Raw genomic sequence first — 25,062 nt, 5'->3', positions numbered from 1 at the left:
CTTCAAGATATAGTCTAGATGCATGTGTTTCCTCCATTTCTCTTAGTGCGGTTCTATGAAGAATTTTCCAATCAACCTTATCCATCATGCACATGGTGCACTTAGTAAAATTGAACGTCCTAAACAACCTTTATCTCTCTTCATTCTTGGCAATGAGTACTTATTCCTGATGCACTGGATCACATGTGACTTGCATATATGAAAGTCTAGGTTTTTGTCCAATGGTGCAAGTGTATCTCATGAATAGAAACTAACATTTCATGTGTTTCTTTTAATCATTTGCGAAACGTGAATTCTAAATGACTATTCACGCACTAAATTGGTTAGGAAGCTATCATTTTATGTGAAGTAAGGCAATAACCTTATCATTTTATGTGTGTAAAAGCTATCATTTCATGCATATAATCGTATGTGAATTCCATACTCTACCATTTCATGCATGCAACTTAGTGCTTAGAGTAAACAAAAACCCCAAGACTAGTTCTTGTTCCTTGGCATGGCCAGCCCTCCCACCTGGGGGGCTGCATGTCCCCCCAGCACCACCACATCACTCCTCTCTCTCTCTCTCTCTCTCCCTGATGTGCTGTCGGCAGGGAGAGAGAGAGGGGAATTTTTTTTTGAACTAACCATAATAATAATTTTTTTAAAAAATTAAGGGGAGTTCCTATGGGGGAAGAAGCACGGCATGTTACACCCAGATGGCAATCTTGCAATGAAAGCCTTGAGCGAGGACATCGCCGCCCATCCAACTGCTGTACCAATCATAAGTAATGTATTTTTAGTTTGATAAATGCTTGCTTTGAGTCCCACATGAGATGCATTAGATCCGTACAAGGATAGGACATTAAGAAGGATAAATTGCATTGCAAGTATTCGATGGACTGAATTTCCCCAAATGTATGTATCAAGAGAAGACCATTTATTTTAAATGCTAGACGATGAATTCATAAAAGACTCAAGCATTGTCAGCTTCCCATCCTCACAAATAGTAGGCACAATTTTTTTCACTTCAAAGGCATATGTCGTAACTCACATGCCCGGTAGATTGCGTGGCAAGCAACTTATTTTAGAAGGGAATCATTTCCGAAGCTCTAGACCTTTGCCAAACTCTCGCTAGTAGCTCATGCCATTAGATTGGGAATCTTGACATTGTACTTAACTAGTAAAAACAATGATCATAAGGATTAGAGGCTAAGTTTCCTGGGGATCTGCCCAATAAACACTATGTTTATCAATCCAAATTTGGGGATTGGGCTAGATATAGAAACTCTAGGCCTCAAAGGCAAGCAGAGAGCTCAAGGGAAACCTAAGACAAAGGAAAGGCCGATGCTTTCAAACTCACCGAGAAGACGGTTAGGCTATGATCAATATAAGTGCTAAATAGAATTTACAATCTCGCATATTGATATAAGACCTTGGCATGTGTCTTAGCCAAAGTGTTAAGTAAGATTTTGCATGAAATCGCTTAGACCCCAAGGGGGAGAGCGAGTATGCATTGGAAGGTTATCGTGACTGTTTCAGTAATGTTTGAAAAAGGATAGCATTGTTTTGTGGATTGATTAGATAATGTTCTATATGCTTTTGCATTAAACTGATTGTGGATGTAAATTGGATGATTATTCCAAGTGCTTGTGTTTGATAGGAAATGCATGGTAGGGGTCTGTAATGACAAGGCCATGGGAATAAAGGAATGTTCTTCTTGGAAGATGATATTAGGTTGATTGCCTTGATTATGCTTGATTCTTAATTGGAATAATTAAGGAAGGATATTTAATGCAGGTGGATCATCTCCAAGGTCACACTGCATTTCAACCCGAGAGGGCACTGCTCGATTCACGGGTCGAAGCTAGAGTTGAAAATGCCAACCATGGAAAGTGTGTCTCACTCCTAGGTCACTTGGGGTCAGTGGAGCTCTAGACACCCCTTGTTGAGTCTGGAATGGAGCTGTAGACTACCGTGAGCACAACATCTGGGGCATTGGAAGATCCTATTCTAGATACTATATAAAATACATGGTGCCATGTGATTTGAACTGGTACTTCTATTGGACAGAAGGGATATATAATTCTCTTGTATGGATAGGAGACAAAGATTAACTTGAAGATAAGTTAAGGAACTTTTTTGTCAAAAGGACTCCTTGTTTTTGTTTTTGTGTTGGTGTTGTAAATTACGCAAACAAACCCTGTTCCCTAAAAGGGTTAATTAAGGAAGCTGATTTTAAGTATCACACATAAATCTGGTAGGATGGTATTAAAAAACTAAAGCCATCAAGGCTAACCTATGGGATTGAGAAAATTTTGCTATTAGAATTCTTTGTCCTTAGCTTGAGGATAGCAATGCAAGAGAGATGGGAAGGGAAGTAAGCTTGGACAAACTGCCTCATGGAATTGGAACGACTCACTCAGACTCGGCTCCTAGCCACCCACACCCTAATTTGTGAGAAAGCACGATGGAAGATGTAGTTTGACAAGTACGTCAAACAATGCAACTATGAGTAGGGAGACCTTGTGTTGCTCTACTTGGTAAAAGGGCCACAAGAAAAATATAAAATTCTGTGGTTTGGGACCTTTTCGAGTGTGCACCACTGGTAGAATGGGCAACGTAGAACTTGAGACCCTTAAGGTGAGGGCATAGGCTTCTTTAATGGCAGTCGCATGAAGAAGTACTACCTTCCCACACACCCACTGAATGAGCCCTATATGCTAGAAGCCCCTGTTAATGTCCGTGTAGCCACCATCACTAAACTAGAGGATGAGGATGAAGAGGTAGTAGCACCATCATACCTATGCATCACGACCATCGACCAATGCACACACAGCTTTGAGGTCTTGATTGATGAGGGAGCTAACTTCAATGTCTTGACTCACTCTCATTGGACCCTCGTTGGTCAACCACAGTTACAGCCCATCAATGCTAAACTCAGCCCATTCAGGGGCAAGCCATATGCACTCCTAGGGAAGTGAAAATTTGCAATCTCTATGAAGTCTGAGATCCTATCAGTCATCTTCTGTTAAAAGAGAGAGAGAGATAGTATAGAGGAATGGAGAGCTCGTTCATGCTCTCTATCTTCCATTCATATTCATTGTAATCTCCACTTACTAAAGAGTAAGTTATATACTAGGTTTAGCTAGCCAAGACTACTAACTCTGAGCAGGTCACATAGACTAACCCGACTTATTGAATGTCTAACACATGTATAGCTGGACACAACTAAGATTGTCCATCACACACACGAGCTTGAAGTCTCAACACTCCCCCTCAAGCTCAACACAACCTCTGCACACCAAGTAGTTGTCTAAAAACACTTAACTTATCTTTACCAAAGACTTTGTAAAGATATCTGCAACCTGTTCATCAATCGTCACATGCATAAGGTCTACTTTCTCTGTAAGAACCATCTCTTTGATAAAATGATAGTGTACCTCAATGTGTTTAGTCATGGCATGATAAAATGGATTTTTTTCCAAGAGTACACTACTGAGATTGTCGCATAACAAGGTCACTGGAGCATCCACCTATATGTCCAAATCAGCCACTTGAGCAACCATGCAATCTCACATGCTACCAATGCAGCACCCCTATACTTTGCCTCGGTACTAGACAATGCAATTGTAGGTTGCTTCTTGTTGCTTTAGATTATCATTCTACTTCCAAATCCAAAAGCATAACCACTCGTAGATCTGCGATCATATGAGCATCTTGCCTAATCTGCATCTGTGTAACCAATGACTTTCAGGACCTTATCATTCTCATAGAACAACCCATGATCTACAGTGGACTTTACATACCACATAATCCATCTAACAACATCTAGGTGTGGCTTCCTGGGCTTCTGCATGAAGTGACTTATGAGCCCAACTGCATAACTCAAGTCCAGCCTAGTGATAGTCAAGTAGATCAGACTACCAACCATCTGCCTATACATGGTCACATCATCAATTTCATCTCCAGTGCTAATGTCCAACTTGACATTCTGATCAAGAGGTGTATCCAGTGGTTTACATTCAACCATGCCATATTTCTTCAACATTTCCATGGCATAGTGTTTCTGCATTAGCCATAAACCATTTTCAGCCTTGATCACCTCAATACCCAAGAAATACTTCAGTTCACCTAAGTCTTTCATGTCAAATTCAGATTTCAGCATCTGCATCATCACTTTGATTATCAAGTCATCAACATAGATGATCAGCACTACCAAGCCATTGTCTTTTTCATAAACAAACTATGATCAACCCTATCAACAATAAATCCAAAATCTTGCAAGTAATTACTAATCCTTGCATGCCAGGCTCTCAGAGCTTGCTTCAGCCCATACAATGCTTTTTTCAGTTTGCATACATAATGCTGAAAATCAAGGTGTACATACACTTCAGGTTAATCCATATAAACATACTCTGTTAAATCACCATTGAGGAAAGCATTCTTCACGTCTATCTACTGCAATTTCCAGCGTTTAGCAAAGTAGTCAATGCAATCATTGTTCATATGGTTGCTATCTTAGTAACAAGGCTGAACGTTTCCTCATAGTCTACTAATCCATACTACTAAGCATATCCTTTAGCAAATAGCCTAGCTTTATACCTCTCTACATTGCCATCTTACTTGCATTTAATCTTGTAGACCCATTTGCAGCCAATGGTCTTCTTTCCTTCTAACAATGGCATAAGATCCCAAATACTATTTTCAGCCAAGGCAAATATTTCCTCATCCATTGATATGCACCAATTTTTATCCATCACTACTTTAGCAAATGTAGTAGGCTCTTTGACCTATGTCACATTTGTCATATAAGAAAAATGCTTTGCAGAGTAACCACTATAAGTCAACCTATCCACATGGTACCTGAATCTCTACAATCGTCTAAGCTATGGTGCACTACTTGATCCCCTTCTCTCATGAGGTGGAATGTACCTATTCTTCCTAGTGCTAGGCATATACACAGTCAGAATACCAAGCTCATTGTACCTATTCTGCCTAGTGCCAGGCATATACACAATCAGAATACCAAGCTCATTGTCTAGACTGTCGACTGAGTCATAACTTGAAGTCATCCTGCCAGGTGTCATTACACCAGATGTATCATCAATGAATTTTTCTTTTCCTTTGCTATCCATGACATCATATCTCCCCCTCATTGACATAATGGTGTCAGTAGTGGATGGTGAGTCAAAACTCCTCAATCTCCCTATCCATGGAGATATCGTCGTACCACTAGGGCATGTCATTGCAGTACTCTGTTGCAAATCAATTGTAGAAACATGTGTAGATGGTATATCTAATGGCACTGTACCTGATGATGCATACTTAGAGGCCATCTCATCAAAGATGACATTTTTGCTCACTAATCTATCCCAAGTAGAGGGATCATAGCATTTATATGCCTTCTTTTCTTACGAATAACCAATAAAGACACACTTATGTGCTTTCAGATCCAACTTCTTCATTTTCTCATCGGGTATGTGCATATAAGCAAGATAGCCAAATATTTTCATGTGACTGACATCATGCTTGTGGCCATACAGCTTCTCAAATGGTGTCATCTCATGAATACCTGCAGTGGGAGTCCTGTTCAAGATATACATGGCTGTCATAATAGCCTCAGCCCAATAATAGAGTGGCATAATCTTCTCATTCATCATTGCATGAGCAGCTTCCATCAATACCCTATTCTTCTATTCAGCTACACCATTTTGCTTTGGAGTGTAGCTACATGTAAGCTGCCTATGTATGCCATTTTCAGCCAAAAAACTATCAAACTCATTTGACACATACTCCCCACCATTGTCAGATCTCAAGCAAGAGATGTAACAATCAAATTCCTTTTCTACCTACTTTTTAAATTGTTGAAAAACAACAAACACCTCATCCTTTTTTTTCAATATATGAACCCAAGTATAGTGACTAAAGTCGTCAATGAATGTCACATAGTACCTAGAGCCTCCAATAGATGCATTATGAGCTGGCCCCCACACATCAAAGTGAACTAACTACAACAATCGCATACTATTTCTTGCATGCTTGACAAATGACAACCTTGACTATTTACCAAACTGACAAGCATCACAAACATGACCAATATCTATATACTGAAACTTGGGTAAACCTGCCACAAGCTGTTTCTTCTGCATCATTTGCAGCCGCTGAAGATTAACATGTCCCACTCTCTTATGCCATATTTCCAAGTCTTTAACTGTGCAAGAGCCATGGGCAAACATTGTTGATTTCACATGTGGTAAACTGGCATCAAGAGTAAATATCTGGCCATTCCTATGACCCCACAAGCAATCAATTTGCAGTCATTACCAAACTCCTCAATTAAGCATCCATGCTTGTTAAATCGGACCTATAAATTCAGCTCAGTCATATGACCCATAGACAATAGATTTTTAGTAATTGACGAGACATGCAATACATCATGTTGGTTTCAGATGTTGGAAAGTAGCATCAAGAGTAAACATCCAACCATTCCTATGACCCGGCAAGCAATCAATTTGCAGCCATTACCAAACTCCTCAATAAAGTATCCATTCTTGTTAAATCGGACTTGTAAATTCTGTTCAATCATATGACCCACATACAATAGATTTTTAGTAATTGACAGGACATGAAATACATCATGTAAGTTCTTATTCCTATCATCATGGATTACCAAAGGTACTTTGCCTTTATGTTCTATGCTATGATGTGTGTCATCCCCTACGCATACATAGCCATTCCTCTCATGCACCATGCGAATAAACCAGTCACCATGAGGTGTCATATGATTTGATACCCCCGAATTAATGTACCAAACTACATCCTCACAAGACTCCTCGACAGTCCTGTCTTTCACATACGTCATGGCAAATAGTCTATCCCCGGATGCATCTTCTGTCTGATTGGACGATGCAAAATGTCCATATTGCTTACCCTTTTGATTACCCTGCTTCTTCTAGTAGTCCTTGGTAATATGAACATACTTTCCACAATAGTGACAATCCTTATCCTTATTAGGATTATCATATGGACATTGTTGCTGCTAGGAGCCTCTACTTCTAGGGCTAGATCCCCCCCTATCTCTGAAATTCCACCTCCTCATGCATTTGAACCTTGCTAGTTATTTGACCATAGGATACATTTTGTTGGCCTCCTTTGCCATAACCATAACCTCTACTATGGCTACCATGGCCGCATTGATTCGAATAAAATATAGCATCCTTATTCTTGGAGCTGCTAGAACTTGTAGCCAATCGAAGTTTAACCTCTTTATGAATAAGCAATGCAACTAGCTCATTGAAATCCAACATTTCAACCCACACAAAGATGGAATTATCAAGTGACTTATATTCAGATCCCAAACCATTTAATGTCACTGCAACCATATCTTCATCCTCAACCTGTGTGCCAATGGATGCCAATTGATCTGCAATAGTCTTAATCTCTATGGCATAATCCTATATAGATCTGCCTTTTCTCTCCATGTTGTTGAATTTCTACTTCAACTGTATCTTCTTGGCACTGGTAGTTGTGCCATAATACCTTATCAATATGTTCCATGCATTTGCTTGTGACTTGCAGCTCATGATCTACATTACAATAGCATCTGAGATACACAAAGATAACCAGTGTAGCACCCTGCAAGATCTTTCCAACCAAGCTTGGTGTGCTCATCTATGATCAGCTGTAGGATTCCTCTCTGGAATTTGAGGTTCAGCTTCAACACTTGTTACACCAAGTCCCAATATCCTTTTTGTATCAAGAAGTTCTCCATGTGAAACTTCCATATGGCATAATTATTGCTATCAAGTTTTTCCCTCACTATCTGGGTCATGTTGTATGTTCTATTTGCATTAGCCATATTGTACTAGACAATATCTAGTCACTGCCTGACTTCCTGCAAGCCAACAATTCTAACTGACCAACTACAGTCTTTGACTATTTTTGACAGTTTCATGCAAGAAATTCACTACTAAAACTAGAGTATTTCAGCCCATGAACATCTCAAAACCATCCACAAACATGTGGCATAACCAGTAGGTACATCAATCAACACATAGACCATGTAGGTGCTTTAACTTTGTCTCATACAACCTTACTGTCAGAGTACGTACATGCAATCTAATATCTATAAAGTTTCTGTGACCATCAACTGATTCACAGCTAAAACTGATATGTATACATGTCATTCATGCTCCAAAACTTCATAGACATATGCTAGTACATTGTAGTAGTCCAAATATGACCATATGGGCACAGATCAATGCATAACCATCAAGTACAAGTGTTATAAATCTGCTCATTGGTTCTAGACAGCCAAGACACTAACAACCAAGGTGTACTTTGGCTCAATAATATCCTCAAATCACTTCATGTATTTGCTACTGTGTGTAGGAGTTAATACATAACCATACCTACATCCATTAATTATGTCTCCAAGAAGCAATATCATATAATGCATTTACTATATGTAACTAGCCAAGTAGATGCCAATACACTTGTTTCCAACTTCAACCTTCAGGAATCAATAGCCTTCAATGCTATTATTAATCCTCTAGACATTCAGCAGACATATGCCAGGTTATACAAAATGACAGAGGCCTTCTAATGTCATGTATTGTTTCAGTAAAAACAATGCTTGTTGTCCACAGTAAATGACAATTTTCAGTCGATGAAAATTTTCAATATCTGATTCTTTTAGCAAAAAATTCAAGCTCCAAGGCACAAAATCAAATCCATATGTCATCCTTACATATATTTATGCTCCAATGATGCTTCTGGGAATGCTAGAGAGCTCCAAGCTCATGTCAGAGATACATACATGTTGTATGTTGTCTATATATAGCAGAGAGTCTTCAATTTCAGACCTGTAACCAGTTGTTCTAGCTCATATATCATCTCTAGACTAAGCATTTGCATGTCAGGACCTTCAAATACCTTCCAAACTGAGTATGCAAGCTATAGTTCACTTAAGCGATGACTACTTTACTGATTTGCAGTAATGGGGAGCAGTTTGAATAGCAGGTGCAACCATGTTGATGCATCCTGGGGGTGTATTCAGCAAGTCTTCAACCCAATGATGATTAATACACTCTCTACTTTGGCCAATGAAGCCTCTAAATGCTCCAAACATGACCTTTGCACACTCCGATAGCAAAAAGGAACACAAATGACATGATACTTACTTAGCATGAGGAATGGTATTCTGCTCCTCTTCACAGATACTCTAACCTTCAAGTTCTTCAGGTCTTTTTCACAGCCTCTTGCTCCAGAGAGCCCATTCATGGCTTTGATACCATGTTAAAAGAGAGAGAGAGATAGTGTAGAGGAACGGAGAACTCAGTCATGATCTCTATCTTCCATTCATATTCATTCTACTCTCCACTTACTAAAGAGTAAGCTATACACTAGGTTTAGCTAACCAAGGTCACACAGACTAACCTGAATTATTGAATGTCCAACACATGTACAGCTAGACACAACTAAGACTATCGGTCACACACACGAGCTTTAAGTCTCAACATCTTCTATGTATTGCCAAACATGAAGGATGCACATTAGGAATCGTTGTTAGGATGCACTTTCAAGAAGAAAGCACACTGCAATGTAGATTATGATCTGCAATGTATTCACCTTGTCATTGGCAACATTCGAATTGGGACAGCTTTCAACAAGGGCAACGAGGCTCCAGTCAAGCATGCTATGCCACCAATAGAGCTACCTAGGACCAAGCCTAGGGAGAGGGTCATGACTCATCACAACCCACCTAGACTATAGAACCATTGCTATTAAAGGCCATCCCCAAGGCCACAGAGCCCACACTTAAATGGGCATAAAAGCACCACAAGTGACATACTCATAGCTAGCAAACCCAACCCCACAAGGCTAACGACTATCATTCAAAACCTAAGAAACCGACACGACATTATCAACATAGGTGCACAATCAAGTTGCGATGGATCCCCAAAGATTTGTTGCAAGCCCAAGGATACTAAGAAGGCAACACCTGGATATGGGTGCCCAAGAAAGGGAATCCTAGAGGCATAGCCCAACCACGACCATTGCTTCCCACCACATCACTAGTTAGGGAACAACCAGAAACGCCAAGCTACAAATCCTAGAGAACCCACAATGATTGCGGTTAAAAAACCCCAACCAATCTATCGGCCCAAACAACAGGTTGATACCCAGGGATCATCTAAGACTAAAGAGCTTGGCATCCCAGTGGATGCACAAGAAGAGGGAAACGCACCATCTATGCCATTGGAGCCACCCTCCATACCATAAAGCAGTACTAGACACATGGATCTAACTATGGAGCTACCTTTAGCCACACCACTGTCAAGTCCACTATCACTAGAACCATCACTATCTAGCCGAATTCCACCACAACCACCAGCAAGTCTTAGACCTTCCTACAAGCAATGTTTGTTCCTAACAGTCTCCAAGGACCTTGTTGAGAATATGGGAGATGACTTGGTGACTTGCATCAAGCCTCTTGGACAACAGTTTCACCACGTTCGCTAGGATTTATGAAAGACTTGACCTCAATTTGCTTGATGAACCCCTTGCCTCTAATGTTCATTCTTTATCCTGAACTTGGGAAGAATATGAGTTTATAACCATAAAATTTCCCAAGGTCGCAAAGGAGCTAATCAATAATGGTGAAATCTCAAAAGAGCAAGTGCTCATTACATGGCTAATAACATCATACTGCAAGCTCCAAAGGCCTCTGTCACCCAACCACTGCTAAGCTTGAGGAACTCACTCACCTCGTTGAATCTGACTCATCATTCCTTCAAAAATGGTGTAACCTACGTCTCCAATGGGAGAAATGGGGTTTTCGAATAATGACTAATGCTGAGCAGCAATGTGCAAGTAAAACAATTGAATAAGACCCAACTTACGTAGTACCAACCTCTTTCAAGGTCTTGGACATCACTCAAAACAAACACCTAAATGACTAGGTCTTGGCCCACCCTAACATTGATCGCATCCTTACAGAAGAGGAACTACATGGGGCTAGCCACATTAACTTGGGTGATTTTATAATCGATGTCCTAACTTACATTACCCAAGTATGCATTAGCCCTCATAATCTTGATCGTCATGCCCACTTGAAATACAACCCTGCTTTCTACAATTGGCTTATGCCAAAGTAGATAGCACCACACAGCGCTTACATGCCATTCCCTCTCCCATTTCCAATCCTAGGAAGGATTCTCATAATTTCCCAAGGGGGGTAAGGTGATTAGGTGAGTAAAGGTAAGAAGGAAACAAAAAGACTTAATCAAAGTTAAAATCAAGAAAGAGTGGGAATGAATAGGCAGTTGTTTGAAAATTTCATGTCTTTAATTCAGCTTGTTAATTTTCTTCATGGAAGAAAAATTAGTTTCCTACTCACCAAAAAGCCACATGAGGAATACTAATACTGGAATATGGTAAATGATAGGTACCCACAATGGCAGGGCAAGATAAAGGTGGCAAACTCCCCTTCACTGAGGAAGAACAAACGAGATACGACCTAAGCATAGAAACAAGGGGCTATAGTCAATTCACATTCAAGCACATGTTGAATCTGGACAAGCCATCCTGGAAGAGCCGGATGTAAAGCAGTTGGTGGACAAATGCATCCTCCAGAAGTACATGGAGAAAGTAGGGCAAGCAGTTGACTACGCTATGTACGCAGAGTTCTTGAGAAGGTTTGATGATGCAAGAAACTGCAGCACAATAACAATCACGATAGGAGGAGAAGAACGCTAAGTGGAGGTGCCCCTAATTGCTGCAATAGTGGAGAAGGCCCTAGGTTTGGCTCCCAAGAAAGAAAAATTCCATCGAAGAGACGTGTACACAATGCTAGGTATAAATAAGAATGATGTGCGCACGGTGGATGGGATAAATCAGAGAACACTAAGTGGAGGTGCCCCTAAGTGCCATCAGCAAGACAATCTAGTTGCCTCCTCTCCTGAGCCTCAACAGTAGGGGGGGAGTCCCCATCCTCAAGGGCCAGAGATCAGCGCGTAAGAAGCTAGCCTCCAAGGCCTCCATGATTAGATTTGGCAAAGTTTTAATGGCCATCATCCAAGAGGCCATAAAAGAGGCAAAAGAAGTTGAGGAGGAGGTAGGAGAGGCACCCCAGCAATCGTTGCGCCTTGACGTAGAGCAATCCAGCGAGAGAACCATCAGAAAACCGGGGTGGGTAGGAAGTGTAGGCTACCCGAAAGGAGGCCAAGGAACAAGAGAAAAAGAAGGCCACAAAGCCCCATCAACAAAGGAGAGAGGAGATGATGAAGGGAAAATGGGCAGAGCTAAAAATAACTCAAAAAGAATCCAAAAGGGCATAAGAAGAACAAAGGCAAAAAGAGGAGGAAGAAATGAAGAAAGTGAGAGAAGAATTGCAAAGAGCTAAGGAGGAGAGAAGAAGGAGAGCAGAAGAAGAGGCAGAGGAGCTGAGGAGAAAGGAGGATGAAGACATGGTGGAGGCCATGCACAGGTCTGTAGAGGAGACCCACGGCCTCAAAGAAATGGCCACCTTGAACCCACGGCACGAAGGCAAACCAAGAAGTAGTGCTAACGCAGCCCTAGTTGTTGTAGGAAAGGGCAAAACCCTATTGCATCCCCTCCCTTTGACTCTCACACCTCAGACTGCCACCACCACCTCCACAACACAAGATCCAGTGCTTGCCATGGACACCACTCAGCTCATGTCCATGATGCAATTCCTGGTCATGAAAGTACAAGAGATAACACCAGGGACAGGAGCCAAAAGGCCCCCGACTGAAGCAGAGCCGAGTCAAGGTAAGACCCAAAGTGGCAAAGGTTGGAAGCATCCACCACCACAGCACCACCAACAATGCCCCCAGATGTGGACTATGATGCCTACATGGCTGAGCTCCTAGCCCAGCTAGAGAAGGCTAAGGAAGAGAAAGAGGTTGTGACTGTGGAACTAGAGACCGAGAGAAAAGTTTCCAGGGCTCTACGGCTAGAGATGGCATGACAAGCCATGGATCATCAAAAAGAAATTTGAAACTTGAAAGAGCAACTCGATGCCAAAGAAAATGAGGCACAACAGAATGAAGATCATTGTTAACCCTCAAATGAACAAGGTAGAAAATCTAGATTTATCTAAAGAGAAAGACATGACCAAGACAAAGTGAAATGGAAGATGAAGGCGTGCCAAGAATAATTTGGAAACACAAGAAGTACAGAAAAGTCCTAAATCAAGGGGAAAGGTGCACAAGAAAAAGCATGTGTCAACACTTTTGTAAAAGAGTGCAAGGCGCACCATGATTTATTTTAATAAGTGTCGGGCTCTCGTACAATTTGTAAAGGTAAATGGGTGGTAGGAAGGAAGCAATGAAGATAGAAGGATAGTGGGAAAAAGGGCCTAGGCTGATCATGTAAAAAAGGCAATAGTGGGATGACCGCCCAAAAGGGATTTAGGGTTTTGTATATAAAGTTGAAAAGTGAATGAGAAGCTTAGTCTTGTGTGTTGCCAAAAGTGGCTCTCCTCCTCCTCCTCCTCCTCCTCTTCTTCTTCTTCTTCTTCTTCTTCTTCTTCTTCTTCTTCTTCTTCTTCTTCTTCTTCTTCTTGCTTGCGTGCTTGAGCTTATGATTGAGAGAGGGGCGAGGGAGTGAGTGTGTGAGGGTGAGCGATCAGGGAGAAGAAGCTCTCTATGTTCTCCTCTCTTCTTCTCTTCTCTTCTCTTGTCTTGCTCATAGCAATGGAGCTTGGAGTGTGGAGCTTGAGGATGGAGCTTGCTTGAGGCTTGCACTTGGATCGTGGAGCTACTGGAGTGCTCATGAGAGGAGGCAACTCAATCAGGCATGGAGGTAAGCTCACTACACTCGTAGAGATGGATAGCACGTCGGCTACGTGAGAGGTAGCCATTAGTGCTCAGCTTGGAACATTTGAAATAATAAGTGGTCCATGGGTCTTGGCAGTTGATCACCTCTACACTTTGGTTCCACTGCCGGGACCAATGGATTCAAGCCTTGAGTGCTTGCGTGCTTCGAATCGAGCATTGAAGTAGGGTTTTCCCTAAACTGGTGCTTGAGGTAGATAGGTAGGAAGAAAGGGAGTTTGAAGAGGTGTTCGATCTCCTTAGCAAGTTAATTTTTGGTTTTTGGATTTGGAAAAGCAAGCTAGAGTAGTGTAGGTATTCTCTTTATGATTTATGTTTACATTTAGGCAGGATAGGAGCAAAAAAGTGTGAGTACACATTAGGGTTTTTGCTGCTATATAGCAGGCTGAAACAAGGAAAAGAAGTGCAAAACATGAAATTATGGGTTAAGTGCTAGTAAGAGGAGAAAGACTAAGGTGAGTGCAGACCTAGGTAGGGCAATAAGAAGCTAGGAGTGGCAAGCAATACTTTATTTTGCATTTGAAATGTTAAGGAGAGCTTGAGAGAGAGAGAGAGAGAGAGAGAGAGAGAGAGAGAGAGAGAGAGAGAGAGAGAGAGAGAGAGAGAGAGAGAGCTTACATGTCTAGGTCTACACCAGATTGATCGGAGTGCATCGAGACTTCCAGTGAGACTCAAGTATGGAATACCATTGGCCCACACCCCTCTTTGATTCTTGGAAGTTCCAGTAGCCACTAGCGACATCTATCCTAGATTTTTTGGGCAAGTAAGTGATTGATGTGCATTTCAACCAACGGAATCGGACGCTGGTGCGCAGATCGGACGCAGGTAGCTCACGTAGTGAATTCCCAAAGGTCCCCAAGAACAAAGTACTCTACTTTTTAGCACAAAAACCAATGTAAAAGCAAGCACGACATGAGACAAGAGACAAATTGGGTTCAATCTCCCCCATGCCTTGTGTGAGCGCTTCACAAAGCATGTATTTAATGTATATTTCCAATCTTTATGCTCAAAAATAGCCCAATTACAAAAATATGACAAGCTTTTAGCTTTTGAGTTTGCTTTCTACCAAAAATAAGAAAATAAAGCTAATGGACGGTGCCCATAGTGTCTGGCACGCCCAATCTCAATGTCCAAATAAAAATAACATATCCAGGCGCATAAGCGCATACAACATAATAATAAATAATCGATGTCTCTATAGACATAATCAAAATATAGGCGTGGCGCCTATCAAAATATAGTCCAAAAGTCGAAAACCCGCTAGACTCCAATGCTTTCCTCCGCACTGCTGCTATCTCTACACATCAACTGAAGCATTCACAATCGTTAGTAAAATAACACAATTAAACCGACAAAAGTGAATACCTAGCAGTCTTCAGCTACATAAATAAATCAACTGGTTAGAAATAAATCCTAACCTTAATTTATTACGAGTGCGCACTCTAAACTCATAAACGTTTATTAATTTAATATGCATTTTGCGGAATCACCCGCTATGGAATCACCCATGTACACACTAAATTAATGAAACGCCCGAAAAGGACAGGCGTCCCCATCAACTTCTCGCACAAAGAATCCTCTTTGCGTATGAGCCCCGGTCATCTAAGTTTACGGAATCCACCGTAAAACCTCACGGAATCCACCGTGGCACGGAATCCACCGTGGAATATGCCTCCTGGCATCATACCCCCGAACTCTAGGTATAGGATACCTATTCTTTACAGTGATCTTGTTTAATGCTCGGTAGTCAATACACATCCGATAAGTATTATTCTTTTTCTCGACTAAGAGCACAGGTGCACCGAATGGGGAACTGCTAGGTCGAATTAAACCTCTATTTAGTAATTCTTCTACTTGACTCTGGATTTCTTTTTGCTCTATTTGATTGTGCCTATATGGGGCTTTGCAAGGTGGTTGTGTGCCAGGTATTAGGTCAATCTTATGGTCTTCTGGACGTGATGGAGGTAAACCTGGTGGTAGGTCTTCTGCAAAACAATCCTTAAAATATGCAAGAAATTCCTTATGCCTAGGGTGCATATGAGTTTCTTTTGCGTGTAATTCATTCACCCAAATGAGATATGATTTAGTGTTCTTGCGTAGTGCACGTTTTGCTTGAGTATGCGAAAGCAGTGGAAACATATGAGATGCATGCATACCAAATAATGTAATAGATTTTCCTTGAAAATTTATATTCATTGTGTGTGTGGAATAATCTATTTTGGGATTATGTTGGTGTCTCCATGGCATTCCTAGAATAATGTCGCTAGACTGTAATGGGACAACTAAGAAATTTCTTCTTTCAATATATGGACCAATTTGAATTTCTAAATTTTGAACTTCTTGTGTGCCATTGTACCTAGTGCCTAAAAATGCAGCTTTTATGCGATAATGCGTAGGTACTGTATGCAATTTCAATTCTTTTACCAATTTTGCTGAAATAAAGTCATGCGTACTACCGTCATCATGCAATATAATTCTTTCTTTTCCATGTACCATACATTTCATAGTCAACAATGAATGTAAAGTAGGCATACCTGGTAAAGTGTCGGAAGTAGTAGTAGGATCATCTTCTTCTTCAGTGAAGTCCGGCATATCCTCATGCTCGTCCTCGTCCATAGCTCCAAGGTAGTTGATATGTGCTGATGGCTTCTTTGAATGACAATTTGCTGCGAGATGGCCTGGCTGGTGACACTTGTAGCATACGATGGGCTTGGCTTTGGTCACATTATTTGCAATGGCTGGGAGTCTGGGTATATTTGGATTTGCTTGTTGGATAGGCTTAGGATTTAGATTGATAGTGGATGGTAATGCAGGTGGTTTAGGCCAATTCTTGCGGAAAGATGGTGATGAAAAATGACCTGGATTAAACCTTCTGAAATTTGAATTGAATTGTTTAGATCCATAATTACCGTTTGCTTGGAATGGCTGTGGTCGTCGATCTCTTCCACGTAACTTATCTTCAGTGTCGTGAGCTAAGGAGATGGCGTCTTCAAGGGTAGCAGGCTTGAACATATTCACCTCAGCGTAGTAATGTCCAAGAAGTCCAGACATGTACTTCCGCTTATGTGTCGTCTCTGGTACGTCTTCAAGCATGCGTAGCTGTAAAAGTGCATTCCAAAAACGCTCTGTATACTGTGGAATAGGCTCACGATCGCGTTGTTGAAGTAAATCCCATTGCTTGATAGCCTTCTCATGAATTGCGGTGGAAGGAAATTTTGCATGAACTTCTTCTTGAAATCTTCCCATGTAGCAGGACATTCTATACTCTTGCGGACTACAGTCCACCAAAGTGATGCTCTATCTATCAGATGATTAGTAACACACTTGATTTTATCTTTCTCAGGATAAGTTTCCTCATGGAAATAGTCATCAAACTGGCTAATGAATGATAAAACAGTCTTTCCTTCTCTTATGCCATTGAAAGTGCGAAACTTGAAACTTCGTTTACTTATCTTGGATTCCTTGCGAATGGTTTGTGCTTCAAGAGTGGCGTCGATGGTACGGCGAATCAAATCTTCAGCTTGAGGTTCTTCTTTATCAGTGGACGCTCCTTGTAGCTTTGTCAATTGCGCTTGCAAGGCTTGCCTAGCTCTTCGCTCTTCGTCCAATTGTAACATGATAAGATCCAGCTTTTGTTCCATGGTAGGCTCGGGTAGGTCGTCTTCAGCCATAGGATCATCCATATGTGGGGTAGTCATCCTGTAAAACTCAACAAACCTTTCTCACTCAAAATCAGTTAGCGGGATGAGCGTAGCTCAAATTTGGGGTTACAAGGCTATGTATTTTTGGGTATTTTCTTCTTCAATTTTCAGAAATTCTGAAATATTTCTGTCTCCGTTTGCTGAAAGTACTTCAACAAACTTGCAGATAGGTAAAACAGCTTGCTGCGAACAACTTTCCAATTCTGAGTTTTTGCAAACGAACAAATCTTCTAGGAGTTTCGAGTGTTAGTCAGTTCTGATTTAGTCTGACTTGCAGAGTTGCAGACTTAACAGACTTGCAGGGTTGTTGACTTGCTGAACTTAGCCGATTTGCAGAACTTGCAGGACTTGATTCCAAGTGACTTGCTGAACTTGACTTCTGTAGTGCGAGACCCGGAGTTTGCAGACTTGTTTGCCTTCACTGACTTGCAGAGTATGGAGGGACTTAAGCTTAATTAGTTAAGCTTAAGCTTAATAAGCTTAAACAGTCCGCCGTTTTTTCGTGAAGGAGGGGGGGGGGCGTTTTGACTGCGCGAAAATTTTGGGCTGATCCTCCTCTTGCCACGACTTGACGATTTGAAGCTTAGGCTTCTCTTAAGCTCTTAAGCTTTGTAATTAAGCTTTTAAACTAAGCTTTTTGAAGAAAGAGATATGGCTTTCTTACTGTTTATCACGACTTATTCATGGAGATGAGGGAGTGGTCCTCCGCCGACAGAGAATGGTCCTTCGCGATCTGACAGTGGAAATAGGGGTTCTTGATTGCCAGAAGTCTGCCTGTATCGACGGTTCGCGACGAGATTGACTGTAGAGGCCGTTTGTTCCTGGAGCTCCGCCTTCGCCCGAGATTGGTAGCGATTGGAAGCCCTTGATCTCTGCTCCGCTCTGATACCACTGGTGCGCAGATCGGACGCAGGTAGCTCACGTAGTGAATTCCCAAAGGTCCCCAAGAACAAAGTACTCTACTTTTTAGCACAAAAACCAATGTAAAAGCAAGCACGACATGAGACAAGAGACAAATTGGGTTCAATCTCCCCCATGCCTTGTGTGAGCGCTTCACAAAGCATGTATTTAATGTATATTTCCAATCTTTATGCTCAAAAATAGCCCAATTACAAAAATATGACAAGCTTTTAGCTTTTGAGTTTACTTTCTACCAAAAATAAGAAAATAAAGCTAATGGACAGTGCCCATAGTGTCTGGCACGCCCAATCTCAATGTCCAAATAAAAATAACATATCCAGGCGCATAAGCGCATACAACATAATAATAAATAATCGATGTCTCTATAGACATAATCAAAATATAGGCGTGGCGCCTATCAAAATATAGTCCAAAAGTCGAAAACCCGCTAGACTCCAATGCTTTCCTCCGCACTGCTGCTATCTCTACACATCAACTGAAGCATTCACAATCGTTAGTAAAATAACACAATTAAACCGACAAAAGTGAATACCTAGCAGTCTTCAGCTACATAAATAAATCAACTGGTTAGAAATAAATCCTAACCTTAATTTATTACGAGTGCGCACTCTAAACTCATAAACGTTTATTAATTTAATATGCATTTTGCGGAATCACCCGCTATGGAATCACCCATGTACACACTAAATTAATGAAACGCCCGAAAAGGACAGGCGTCCCCATCAACTTCTCGCACAAAGAATCCTCTTTGCGTATGAGCCCCGGTCATCTAAGTTTACGGAATCCACCGTAAAACCTCATGGAATCCACCGTGGCACGGAATCCACCGTGGAATATGCCTCCTGGCATCAGACGCTCCCCATAGTGTCCGATTCCCAAAGTCGGACCGGAGTGACCTATCCGACTTCTAGAGTCGGACCACTTAAACAAACCTACTTGGTTCGATCAGACACCCCGTCTGATTTTGAAAATTGCACAACCTATAATCGGATGCACAACCTATCTGATCGGATGCTAAACCCATTCTGGAATCGTACACTTCAAAGTTCGAACACTTGTCAAATTGGACTTTGGATTCCCAAAATCAGACGCACAAAAATTGGACACACAAAAATCAGACCAACCATCAGATGATTAGATATCCAACTGCCCAGTCGGACACCCCATTTGTCCAGTCGAACGCACACACAATTGGATCACTCTAGAGTTGCCCGAAGACCAATCGTAGGACTCAGAGACCCAACTACCAATCGGACCACTCTTCGAAATCGAACCCAATCTAGTCGGACCGTCCAACTCTGAAAGTCAGACCACCCAGAATCGAATAGTCCGATTCTGGATTCGGACCAACAAACCAGAACAAGAAAATGCAGACCCAGAGACCATATAGAGCCAAAAGCACATTATAGATCTATCATTGGGCTGAAATCTAGAGCAAGTGGTTCAAATCTTGGTTGCAAATGGTCCTTCAAATTACGTATCGTGTTTAGCATAATGGCCCTATGGGCCGAGGGGACTGCCCCCCCTGGACCCCTACAAATGGGGCTCTGCCCCCTCCACATCTCTCGCAAGTAGGTTGGAGAGAAAACACGCGCTATGACGGGTCCTCCAAATTCGATCCTAGTGTAGTAGTGGCTCTACACAAGCATAGATCCTCACTTGCAAAACAACAATCAAAAGCACATACCCGAACAAGGACATTTAAACAAAGACAAACAGAGACCCTAGAATCTCAATGAGCCAATCCAGTCAACAAGGGCAAAAAGGCCATACCACAAAAACATGTATAGGATGCGGACTACATCTAGTCAAAGTGGAATACAACATCATCAAGCTACAACTACGAGGATGACTAGACATGGCATTCCTAATGATAGATACACATTGAATGGCACTACACAGACGACCTAATACATTAGTGGAGAATCCACATCTAGTTGTGCAATTGAGGATTCAAAGGCATGCATAAGAAGGCTTAAATTTACAAGCCAAGACCCGAAAGATGAAGACGTAGTACCACTTGCTTATCTTAGGGTCAAACTCACTGCAAAAAGAGAGCACATTGTCAATGCTCTCATTGATGAAGGAGCTGCTTTAATATATTGACCTATGAAGCATGGACCCTACTAGGCCAACCAGAGCTCACACCAACTTATGCAACTCTTAATCCTTACTATGAGGGACACCCACAAGCCCTTATAGGGAAGTGTAAAATCCTTGTAACTATTGAGACTGAAAGCTTGCCTATCCTATTCCATGTTCCTCCGAATAGTGCTAATTGTGGAAAGAAAACCCTCCTAGGATGACCCTTCAAAAGGGAGACAAAGTGTGAGGCCTATTATGTGGCACAAAGGATACACTTGACACTACTGGGTTTGAGGATAATCACAACCTTTAGTAAGGGTGATCTCTTCAAACCTCGAGGGAAATACAAGGAACATGTTGACATACCAAGCAAGCCTAGGAACGAGAGCAAGGACTTGTTGAAAGAGTTGATACAAGCACATGTTGAATAGAGAGAACCGGTGAACGAGGCCATGCTTGAAACAAATAGTTCAGGAGACAACGCCAAGGATATGCTTTGGACTTACAAATATCATAGAAGACCACAAAAAAAGCCCAAGCCTTACAAACGAAGGTATCGATGGAGATCCAAAAGAACGCCGCAATGGATATCCAAAGCATTGCTATGTGTTCAAGGGTATTACGCAGGTAACCAATGGATTTGGGTGCCAAAACCCCTTGCTAAACCACCTTTGATAGCTGAAGGCTAGAACATATCAAGAGTAAAGAAGCACAGGGGGAAATCTAAACAAAAATCCAAGTCTTCACTCAACAAGGTTGGAGTGATTGAGCTCCTCACGATTGAAATCAAGAAACCAAACATGACTGCTTGTAAGGTAGATCCTCAGCTGAACGTACCTAGCAAGCAGATGTCAGGTATAATCGATTAGTGTGCACAAGGACCACTAGTGGCCAAGGAGCCTTTGACTTCTGATGGACCTAAAAACGGGCCGGCACTGGCTCATGCACTAGCCGGGCCTCGTCACTATGCACAAGACAACCCCGCGGCCTCGCGGCCAGGAGCATCTATCAAAATCTCTGCCTTCCTAAACATTGCGTTTGTAATACGTTGTAGTACAACTGATCCTAACCCAATATTACTCCTCAGAGGGAGTCCCTTGCACATAGCCAAAAGGCTCGAATCACATACACATGGGGTTCCTCCTACGGCTGAATGCCGTCAACCCTCTGCGACTCTCCTACACCTCGGGGATTGGCCCCTTGATGCGTCGCTCAACATATAAACATTTCACACAAAATCCACTCAAGGTACCATTTAATAGTATACAGGAATGTACCATTGTCCTTACTTCTCTTTTCCCTAGACCCCACGACTAGCCTATGGCTTAGGGTGTCCTGTCTCTCACTCAACGTAGGTCAAGGTCCTAATGAAAACAATTGCTGTGCATCCAGGATTTCTGATACCTTTAAATATTGCCATGATTTATGCATATTGTGGATGCCAAGTGCTCAAATAGTTATGAAATCAATATCGTGCACATGTGCAAAAACATCCTTTTAATGGTTTCCAACTACCGTTCATGCTTCGTTGCATGGGCCTAGCACCGAGGTGATCCTCGTGCTACTAAGCTCTTAATTTTAATTATCATCCGTCCTAAATGCTATGCATAGAAATCAGCAACTTTCCCATCATCCCACACGGCATTTAGATATATTACAACTACTCTACCCTCCCATCGATCAAATGTTGCATTGTTGTATGGATTTATAGGGCATTTTGCCATCATTTTATGTGTAAAAAGCGGAAAAAACACACTAGAACAAGAAGGTGGGGTTGAACTGAGGCAAATCCTCATGCTTCAGTCCCCACAAACATTCACAAACATTGCTCTTATTTATCATTAATTTTCCGCACCCAAAATGCATTTTTCTCCTATTTTGAGTGATTTTTCTCTATTTCCCTTATTTTTTGCATTATTTTATTACTAAAAATTCAAGATAGGTTATGGGTTGTGGCCCTTAGTTCCTTCTTGCGGCAAAAATGAAAGTTTAGTTGGTGTTCCTATTCATTTTTCCATTTTTATGTCCAAAACCATCATTTTCCTTTGATATTCCATATTTTACGTGTTTTAATGTATTATTTTGAACCACAAGATGCATATTTTTCTGATTTTCTGATTATGATAAGCAAATGCTCATGGAAAACAGCAACTTAAACAAATTTTATCCCACATGAACAACATTTTATCAATCAAAAGCCATGAAATCTCAAATTTCCTTTGAAAATTTTGAATTACCGCTTATTTGCGTGTTTTGGGTTTCGTGTCCATGGCTGCAAATTTGAAAATCAGCAGCACTTCATGTCCAGCCAATCACAAATCACCATTTCCAGCCCGTGGAGCAATCCGATCCATGCCGGACAAGCCTCCATCATTCTTTCTTCTTCCTTCTTCCCACATGAACTTGCCTTTAGAAGAGAGAGAGGGAGGAGAGAGAAAGACTGAAATCAGAGATCTTCAAAGAGAGCATCATTGCGTGAGCGAAGGGCGGCGATAGAGTCAGGGTTCAGAGGGGTATGACTGCCAATAATCATTGGGGGGGGGGGGGTTGCATTGAGGTTGCATGATGCACCTCCATCATCCAAGCGCATTTTTCGGCGCCATCCTGCGTGCTCTCTCTCCACGATTTTTCATCTTTCATTTCCATCTTCCTTTCATGTGACATTTAAAATTGGGCTCCCAAAGGTCATGCCCACTTTGGCCAAACTTTGGTCCACCCCTTCGTATCTTGACCGGTTTCTTGGCCATTCCCTCGTCCGGACTCAGAACGAGCTCTGAAAAATCCTGGGCGTCCGGCTTAGCATCCCGCATTGGCCAGTAGCTCATGTCAACCCACAGGACTGTCTGAAAAATTATGAAAAATCAACAAGTGTCACTCGGGCGCCTTTAAAGCACTTTGACGCTTAAAATCGTCCTAGATCGAGCCGCCGCCTTTGACGGTGAATATTTTTCCCTTGACATTCATAATTTTTAGCTATTTTAAAGCACTTTCCGGGACCTAAATTCCGCTCTCAACTTCCCAAGAGGATAAGGGAGCACCACAGGTGCAATGTTGCTCATGATAAGGCTAATTTATCAATAAAGCAAAGGGTAGAGTCATCTAATAGCCATGAGAAAATCTTCCTGCCACTACCAAGTCCACCTAGAAGTCCCAAACCTTCTACATCCTCTCCCTCCAAACGGACACAGGAAGAACAACAGCAGTCGACACACATGGCTAGCAGACTAGGTGTAGGGAGCATGGTTCTTGATGTTAGTGCATATGTCTTTTGCCTCACTCAAGACCCTGAAATCCTAGATCTCTATGCTTCCCATCAATACAACCCTGAATTCTTCAGCTAGTTTTGTCCAAGCTTAATGACAGGAATCCTATACTGTCTCTTGGTTCTACACTAGAGTCACCCAAACTTCCTTTTTCTCTAGCTCTAAATGTAACACCTGCACTAATAAGAAGCAATGGAGGCATGTTCCAACAATGGGTAAGGATAAGAGCCTAGAGCAAATGCCCCTTGACCCGGAGCAACTACCAATGCAATTGGATGAGGAGCTAAATGCAAGGGAATTAGTTGAAGAGCTAGACTCTCCGAAAAGAAAGGCAGTTGTATCCTCATAACCTAGCAAGGTTGTTCACCAGGCTACAGCTATGTCCCATGAGCACACACTAGAGAAAGAGAATGTTGAGGCCCAACTAAGAATATCAATGACTGATCTAGTTCAGGGTCCCGCGTCTTCTAGAGATATACCTCAATTTCCCAAGAAAAAGAGGAGAAAACAAAAAAAACAACAACGGTAGTTGCAAGTGGTGGTAGACGCCAAGAAGATTGAGACCAAGAGTGCTGAAGAACTGAGGAATGAAGCATCGAGTCCACCCACAAATGAAGCCATTGCCATCTCTCCTAACAGTGGTGAAACCTTAGACACATCCGTGTGTTTTAATAAGTCAAGGCAACTAGTACCACCAATGGTTTCTTACAACACTCAATCCACAACAACAAGAGAACTTGCATTGACCAATCAAGAGTGGATACAACACTGTCACAACAGGGTGACAAAGCTATTCTAGTCACATCTGAGGAGAACCATGACACAATAGGAGAAAAGTCTCAGGGGAAACATGAAAATCCTGAGGACAAGAGCAATCCTAGCATTGACCAATCATGCTCAACTAGGCTTGAGCCCCTAGCTATGCTAAAGCCTAGGGAAACTCCTAGAACCTTGCATGAGATAGCAACTGAGCAAGCCTTCATAGAACATAGAAGTGTCACAGAGTGCTTGGCTAAGTTGGATGCTAAACTCAAAATATTCGCACGTGTCTATGTCCTTGCAGACATGAGCACATTCCCCCTAGGGAGCAGCTTGAGGGATACTTGCCATGTCCTCTATCCTGGGAAGAGCAAGAATATCTTGACAAGCACTATGACAAGATCCTACATAAGCACATGCAACTCATCTTTGATGAGGAAGCCGACGACTTATGCTTAACTGTGACATTCAAGATGTGCTTTGTCAACC

This window comes from Lygodium microphyllum, chromosome 15, assembly GCF_053477565.2.
Source record: "Lygodium microphyllum isolate KBCC chromosome 15, Lygodium_microphyllum_v1.1.10, whole genome shotgun sequence".
NCBI classification, from domain to species: Eukaryota; Viridiplantae; Streptophyta; class Polypodiopsida; order Schizaeales; family Lygodiaceae; genus Lygodium; species Lygodium microphyllum.
This window is presented reverse-complemented; position numbering follows the sequence as displayed.